Source organism: Oncorhynchus gorbuscha, linkage group LG13 (genome assembly GCF_021184085.1).
Source record: "Oncorhynchus gorbuscha isolate QuinsamMale2020 ecotype Even-year linkage group LG13, OgorEven_v1.0, whole genome shotgun sequence".
NCBI lineage: Eukaryota > Metazoa > Chordata > Actinopteri > Salmoniformes > Salmonidae > Oncorhynchus > Oncorhynchus gorbuscha.
Genome location: NC_060185.1, coordinates 85,802,793 through 85,811,778, shown reverse-complemented (window position 1 = coordinate 85,811,778; position 8,986 = coordinate 85,802,793).

Sequence of the window (8,986 nt, the reverse complement as noted above, 5' to 3'; positions counted from 1 at the left end):
AGTTGTTTTGAATGCTGCAGAAGTATGAGAGTTCCCAGTTGTTTTGAATGCAGCAGAAGTCTGAGAGTTCCCAGTTGTTTTGAATACGGCAGAAGTCTGAGAGTTCCCAGTTGTTTTGAATGCAGCAGAAGTCTGAGAGTTCCCAGTTGTTTTGAATGCGGCAGAAGTCTGAGAGTTCCCAGTTGTTTTGAATGCTGCAGAAGTCTGAGAGTTCACAGTTGTTTTGAATGCTGCAGAAGTCTGAGAGTTCCCAGTTGTTTTGAATGCGGCAGAAGTCTGAGAGTTCCCAGTTGTTTTGAATGCTGCAGAAGTCTGAGAGTTCCCAGTTGTTTTGAATGCAGCAGAAGTCTGAGAGTTCACAGTTGTTTTGAATGCGGCAGAAGTCTGAGAGTTCCGAGTTGTTTTGAATACGGCAGAAGTCTGAGAGTTCCCAGTTGTTTTGAATGCAGCAGAAGTCTGAGAGTTCCCAGTTGTTTTGAATGCTGCAGAAGTCTGAGAGTTCCCAGTTGTTTTGAATGCGGCAGAAGTCTGAGAGTTCCCAGTTGTTTTGAACTCAGCAGAAGTCTGAGAGTTCCCAGTTGTTTTGAATGCTGCAGAAGTCTGAGAGTTCCCAGTTGTTTTGAATGCAGCAGAAGTCTGAGAGTTCCCAGTTGTTTTGAATGCAGCAGAAGTCTGAGAGTTCCCAGTTGTTTTGAATGCAGCAGAAGTCTGAGAGTTCCCAGTTGTTTTGAATGCAGCAGAAGTCATGCTGGATTGACAGCATGGCCAATGTATTCAACCTTTTCTGGCCCATAGTGTTGCATGTTTATCCTTTTAAGCTTGGAAAAAGAGACCCTTAAACCCAGACTTGGACCACACACCAACTCCACTGAATAGCAGGCTGGTGATTGCTTTGCAATGCTTGCAGTTAGCCACTGATTCCTTCCAAATCTCTCATTGTTGAATTTGCGATTTCCCACTTGTTGTGTAATGTTTATGTCCAACGGCTGATGAGCACTGATATGTTTTATCTATCATTTCTCTTTATTATTTATCTGCATATGACAAGGATTGAAAATAATTTGCCAGTACGTTGTCGATTTAATTCATGACGATGACTGCCTGTCTTGCTTGCTAGCTAAGAGTTTGAAAGTATGATGTTGACATGATCATTCCAATCAAAGCTACGGTAGATATAATGTGATTTGACGTCATTTTATCTGTGGCCAGTGACCTTGAGCCTTCTTGGATGGGCACTTCTAATGTAACTCTATTGCAGCACCCAAGGGACTTGAATTTTGGAGATCTCCTCATGGATTCTGCAGTGACATAGTGTCCCCATGAGAGACAGAACACAGAGCAAATCACCTCGCAACTAGATAACATTACCAACCCCTACGCTCCGTATGTTATGCTGGCTGCCCCACCACCACAGAAAACACTAAGCCAATCACAGCTCAACTAGATAACATTACCAACCCCTACGCTCCGTATGTTATGCTGGCTGCCCCACCACCACAGAAAACACTAAGCCAATCACAGCTCAACTAGAGAACATTACCAACCCCTACAGAAAACACTAAGTTTGGCTGAACACCTGCATTTTGGAGCTGCCTTAAAAATAAACCATGTTTGTATGCAGCTTTATTAACTGAATGATTATTTTTAGGGACACATCTACTCATTCAAGGGTTTTTCTTTATCTTTACTATATTGTAGAATAATAGTGAAGACATCAAAACTATGAAAAACCACATATGGAACCATGTAGTAACTAAAAAATGTGTTAGACAAATCCAAATCTATTTTATATTTGAGATTCTTCAACGTAGCCAACCTTTGCCTTGATGACAGCTTTGCATACTCTTGGCATTCTCTCAACCAGCTTCATGAGGTAGTCACTGGAATGCTTTTCCAACAGTCTAGAAGGGGTTCCCACATATGCTGAGCACCTGTTGGCTGCTTTTCCTTCACTCTGCTGTCCAACTCATCCCAAACCATCACAATTGGGTTGAGGTCGGGTGATTGTGGAGGCCAGGTCATCTGATGCAGCACTCCATCACTCTGCTTGGTCAAATAGCCCTTACACAGCCTGGAGGTGTGTTGGGTCATTGTCCTGTTGAAAAACAAATGGTAGTCCCACTAAGCGCAAACCAGATGGGATGGTGTATCGCTGCATAATACTGTGGTACCATGCTGTTAAAGTGTGCCTTGAATTCTAAACAAATCACAAACAGTGTCACCAGCAAAGCACCCCCACACCTCCATGCTTCATGGTGGGAACCACAAATGCAGAGATCACCCGTTCACCTACTCGGAGTCTCACAAAGACACAGCAGTTGGAACCAAAAATCTCAAATTTGGACTCATCAGACCAAAGGACAGATTTCCACCGGTCTAATGTCCATTGATCGTGTTTCTTGGTTCAAGCAAGTCTCTTCTTATTATTGGTGTCCTTTAGCAGTGGTCTCTTTGCAGTAATTCAACCATGAAGGCCTGATTTACGTCGTCTCCTCTGAACAGTTGATATTGAGATGTGTCTGATACTTTAGCATTTATTTGGGCTGCACTTTGAGGTCCAGTGAACTCTAATGAACTTATCCTCTGCAGAAGAGGTAACTCTGGTTCTTCCTTTCCTGTGGCAGTCCTCATGAGAGCCCCCTCAGGAGGGTGAAAAGATTTGGCATGGGGCCCTCGGAACCTCAAAAAGAAATACAGCTGCAGCATCGAGAGCATCTTGACAGGCTGCGTCACCGCTTGGTGTGGCAAATGCACTGCCCTTGACTGCAAAGCGCTAGAGGGTGTTATGGACAGTCCAGTACGTCAGCGGCGCCGAGCTCCCTGCCAACCAGGAACTCTGTATCAGGCAGGCAGGCAGGCAGGCAGGCAGGCAGGCAGGCAGGCAGGCAGGCAGGCAGGCAGGCAGGCAGGCAGGCAGGCAGGCTCTGAGACAGCTTCTCCCCCCAAGCCATAAGACTGCTAAATAGTCAATTAATGGTACTCAAACTATCTGCACTGATTCTACCCTACGCACACTCGCTATACAGTTTATACACACACACACTCACACACACACTACATTGACGCTCCAACGCAAAACCCACACACATTCACATACACGACATACATACACACAAACACACACACATACCGACACAAAACAAACACACACACATCACAAACACACATTCACATTAATACTCATATGCTGCTGCTAAACTGTTCTTTATTTTACTATTATTATCTATCCTGATGCCTAGTCACTTTACCCTGCCTTCATGTACATATCTACCTCAAATACCTTATTATTATCTATACTGATGTCTAGTCACTTTACCCTGCCTTCATGTACATATCTACCTCAAGTACATTATTATTATCTATCCTGATGCCTAGTCACTTTACCCTGCCTTCATGTACATATCTACCTCAAGTACATTATTATTATCTATCCTGATGCCTAGTCCCTTTACTCCTGACTTCATGTACATATCTACCTCAAATACCTTATTATTATCTATACTGATGCCTAGTCCCTTTACCCTGCCTTCATGTACATATCTACCTCAAGTACATTATTATTATCTATCCTGATGCCTAGTCACTTTACCCTGCCTTCATGTACATATCTACCTCAAATACCTTATTATTATCTATACTGATGCCTAGTCCCTTTACCCTGCCTTCATGTACATATCTACCTCAAATACCTTATTATTATCTATACTGATGCCTAGTCACTTTACCCTGCCTTCATGTACATATCTACCTAAAATACCTTATTATTATCTATACTGATGCCTAGTCCCTTTACCCTGCCTTCATGTACATATCTACCTCAAATACCTTATTATTATCTATACTGATGCCTAGTCACTTTACCCTGCCTTCATGTACATATCTACCTCAAATACCTTATTATTATCTATCCTGATGCCTAGTCCCTTTACCCTGCCTTCGTGTACATATCTACCTCAAGTACATTATTATCTATCCTGATGTCTAGTCCCTTTACCCTGCCTTCATGTACATATCTACCTCAAGTACATTATTATCTATCCTGATGCCTAGTCCCTTTACCCTGCCTTCATGTACATATCTACCTCAAGTACATTATTATCTATCCTGATGCCTAGTCCCTTTACCCTGCCTTCATGTACATATCTACCTCAAATACCTTATTATCTATCCTGATGTCTAGTCCCTTTACCCTGCCTTCATGTACATATCTACCTCAAATACCTTATTATTATCTATCCTGATGCCTAGTCACTTTACCCTGCCTTCATGTACATATCTACCTCAAATACCTTATTATTATCTATCCTGATGCCTAGTCACTTTACCCTGCTTTCATGTACATATCTATCTACATATCTACATATCTATATCTACATGCTTCTGGTACTCCCTGTATATAGCTCCACATTGATCTGGTTCTGGTACTCCCTGTATATAGCGCAATTCCTGTGTATTTTATACTTCTTGTGTTACTATTACTAAACTCTGTATTGTTGCTTAAGGGCTTGTAAGTAAATAGTTCATGGTAAAGTCTACACCAAATGTATTCAGAGCATGTGCCAAATAAAATTAGATTTGAAAGTGAGTTAGGAGCTGTACAATTCTACAATGACCACTAGAGGGCACTGTAGACTGCTAGTGTGCACCTCTGTGGATGGGCAATAATGATAGTGTCCCAAATAGCACCCTATTCCCTACATAGTGCACTACTTTTGAACAGGGTTCATTATTCCCCATAAGACATAGGGTGCCATTTGGGACTCAGAGCTATGGCTCATTGATGATTTCACAATTATGGTAAACCACCAATCACCTTGCCTACCCAGAACATCAGCATAATCACCACACATATCACAACGTACTGTATGACCCTGGAGGATACTACCAAACAGACCTGTTCCCATCCTGGAGTAGGCGGTGTGTGTGTGTGTGTGTGTGTGTGTGTGTGTGTGTGTGTGTGTGTGTGTGTGTGTGTGTGTGTGTGTGTGTGTGTGTGTGTGTGTGTGTGTGTGTGTGTGTGTGTGTGTGTGTGTGTGTGTGTGTGTGTGTGTGTGTGTGTGTGTGTGTGTGTGTGTGTGTGTGTGTGTGTCACCAAATGTCAAAAACCAAGGTCCTGCTATTAATGAGTCATGTCTTATTTTGATCCACTGTTTCAATGGTTGGAGAGATATGAGTGAGCAGCCTGTTCTAAAATAGACATGAGCAGGGGCCCTGTCCAGCCATGCCGTATGAAACAGCCTGTAATACAATCCTCTGGGAGATGTAAGGGTTTTAATCAAAGAAGGTATGATGTCAGCTAATGGATGTAGTGTATGTGCTGTGTACAGAGGGTTCGTTTCTACTGGCTGACTCCTTCTAATGGGTTTGTTCAGACACGGTACACTATTCCCTATATAGTGCCCTAATTTTGACCAGAACACCATTGGCACTGGTATAAAGGGAATAGGGTGCCATTTAGAAGGAAAACACTCATCCATGAAGGAAAAACATTAGAAAATGTTATACTGTATAGACAAAAGACAGTATTTAGAAAAGGGCCTCCTTTCCACCATATGTATTATCAAAACCATTTGAATTATTTTACTTGTGAAAAATAAATAAATAATTATATTTTGAGACATTCCAGTGTTACGTCATCTGTCCCTGACCTCAGAATACCAATACCCCAAAATCACCTCCGTGCATTGATTAAATAGTGCATCATATGCTATCTTCAGGACAGCCTGCTGCTGGTTGGCCCGTCCACCACTGTCTTCCCTGGAGAACATGAATATTAACTAGATGGGGAAAGAGAAGGGAGACGACAGACTTATCGTTCTCTCTCTCTCTCTCCTCTCTCTCTCTCTCTCTCTCTCCCCTCTCTCTCTCTCTCTCTCTCTCTCTCTCTCTCTCTCTCTCTCTCTCTCTCTCTCTCTCTCTCTCTCTCTCTCTCTCTCTCTCTCTCTCTCTCTCTCTCTCTCTCTCTCTCTCTCTCTCTCTCTCTCTCTCTCTCTCTCTCTCTCTCTATATATATATATCTCTGCCTATATTTTAGTGCTTCCTCTCTCCCCCTCCCTCTCAGTTTCTCCCTCCTCCCCTCCTCCCTCCTCCCTTTTTCTCTCTTAAACCCACACCCTGGTGCAGACCTAGAGGTGCAGAAACCGGAAGACACTCACAGCCTTGTCTACCTCCATCTCTTTCCAACCTTGCCCTGGAGGATTAAAGCACACTGCTGTGTGGAACAAAGGTAAGCCTCAGTCTCTCTCCTCTCTCTCGCTCTCTCTCTCTCATCCCATTTTTATTCATTTCGCTTTGTCTCTGTGTACTGAAACAAAGGATCTGGGTTGTGGCTGAACACTAAAGTGTACTGATCTGATGGAGGGATGGAAGGATAGAGAGAATTAATTAATAAAAGGATAGATGGAGAGAGTAAGAAGTGTTGTGGTAGGATTTGAGTAGAGCAGGGTTATGAAGTGTGCAAGGCAGGACTGAGTTGAGTTGGTCTGGGGCTGAACTAGGGCTGGGATGGGGCTGAACTAGGGCTGGGATGGGGCTGAACTAGGGCTGGGATGGGGCTGAGCTAGGGCTGGGATGGGGCTGAAATAGGGCTGGGATGGGGCTGAGGTAGGGCTGGGATGGGGCTGAACTAGGGCTGGGATGGGGCTGAGGTAGGGCTGGGATGGGGCTGAGGTAGGGCTGGGATGGGGCTGAGGTAGGGCTGGGATGGGGCTGAACTAGGGCTGGGATGGGGCTGAACTAGGGCTGGGATGGGGCTGAGGTAGGGCTGTGATGGGGCTGAACTAGGGCTGGGATGGGGCTGAGGTAGGGCTGGGATGGGGCTGAGCAAGGGCTGGGATGGGGCTGAGGTAGGGCTGGGATGGGGCTGAACTAGGGCTGGGATGGGGCTGAACTAGGGCTGGGATGGGGCTGAACTAGGGCTGGGATGGGGCTGAACTAGGGCTAGGATGGGGCTGAACTAGGGCTGGGATGGGGCCGAACTAGGGCTGGGATGGAGCTGAACTAGGGCTGGGATGGGGCTGAACTAGGGCTGGGATGGGGCTGAACTAGGGCTGGGATGGAACTGAAATAGGCTGATGAGGCTGAACTAGGGCTGGGATGTGGTATTGAGGTAGGGCTGGGATGGGGCTGAACTAGGGGCTGATGGGGCTGAACTAGGGCTAGGATGGGGCTGAGGTAGGGCTGGGATGGGGCTGAGCTAGGGCTGGGATGGGGCTGAACTAGGGCTGGGATGGGGCTGAACTAGGGCTGGGATGGGAGCTTGAACTAGGCTGGGGATGAGGCCGAACTAGGGCTGTGGATGGGGCTGAGGTAGGGAGCTGGGATGGGGCTGAGGTAGGGCTGGGATAACAATGATAATGACCCAATGAACCAGGCCGACAATGATGCTATACTGACGGGTCGAGCAGGGAATGGGATTTAAATGATCAAAGGTTCGGACGTAATGAATGTGACGAAAATGAACAGGTCTGACGGCCCGAAACAGGGTGGGATGGGGCTGAAATAGGGCTGGGATTGGGCTGAAATAGGGCTGGGATGGGGCTGAGGTAGGGCTGGGATGGGGCTGAGGTAGGGCTGGGATGGGGCTGAGGTAGGGCTGGGATGGGGCTGAGGTAGGGCTGGGATGGGGCTGAACTAGTGCTGGGATGGGGCTGAGGTAGGGCTGGGATGGGGCTGAGCTAGGGCTGGGATGGGGCTGAACTAGGGCTGGGATGAGGCTGAACTAGGGCTGGGATGGGGCTGAGGTAGGGCTGGGATGGGGCTGAACTAGGGCTGGGATGGGGCTGAACTAGGGCTGGGATGGAACTGAAATAGGGCTGGGATGAGGCTGAACTAGGGCTGGGATGGGGCTGAGGTAGGGCTGGGATGGGGCTGAACTAGGGCTGGGATGGGGCTGAACTAGGGCTGGGATGAGGCTGAACTAGGGATGGGATGGGGCTGAGGTAGGGCTGGGCTATGAAAGGGGCAATGCTAGCCAGGAGTACATTTTAATATCGTGGAACAGTGCTGAGACTCAGGAAGAGACAAGATGGCAAGGATGCAGAGATTAGAAGGTGAATAGGAAGAGAGAGAGAGAGAGAGAGAGAGAAAGAAAGAAAGAAAGAAAGAAAGAAAGAAAGAAAGAAAGAAAGAAAGAAAGAAAGAAAGAAAGAAAGAAAGAAAGAAAGAAAGAAAGAAGGAAAAAGAAGGAAAGAAAGAAGGAAAGAAAGAAAGAAGGAAAGAAGGAAAGAAAGAAGGAAAGAAAGAAGGAAAGAAAGAAGGAAAGAAGGAAAGAAAGAAAGAAAGAAAGAAGGAAAGAAAGAAGGAAAGAAGGAAAGAAGGAAAGAAAGAAGGGAAAGAAAGAAGGAAAGAAGGAAAGAAAGAAGGAAAGAAAGAAGGAAAGAAGGAAAGAAGGAAAGAAGGAAAGAGAGGAAAGAAGGAAAGAAGGAAAGAAAGAAGGAAAGAAGGAAAGAAGGAAAGAAGGAAAGAAGGAAAGAAAGAAGGAAAGAAGGAAAGAAGGAAAGAAAGAAAGAAAGAAAGAAAGAAAGAAAGAAAGAAAGAAAGAAGAAAGAAAGAAAGAAAGAAAGAAAGAAGGAAAGAAAGAAAGAAAGAAAGAAGGAAAGAAGGAAAGAAGAAGGAAAGAAGGAAAGAAGAAAGAAAGAAAGAAAGAAAGAAAGAAAGAAAGAAAGAAAGAAAGAAAGAAAGAAAGAAAGAAAGAAAGAAGGAAAGAAGGAAAGGAAAGAAGGAAAGAAAGGAAAGAAAGAAAGAGGAAAGAAGGAAAGAAGAAGGAAAGAAGAAGGAAAGAAAGAAGAAAGAAAGAAAGAAAGAAAGAAGGAAAGAAGGAAAGAAAGAAGGAAAGAAAGAAGGAAGAAGGAAAGAAGAGAAAGAAGAAGGAAAGAAGAAGGAAGAAGAAGGAGAAGGAAGAAAGAAAGAAAGAAAGAAAGAAGAAAGAAAGAAAGAAAGAAAGAAAGAAAGAAAGAAAGAAAGAAAGAAAGAAAGAAAGAGAGAG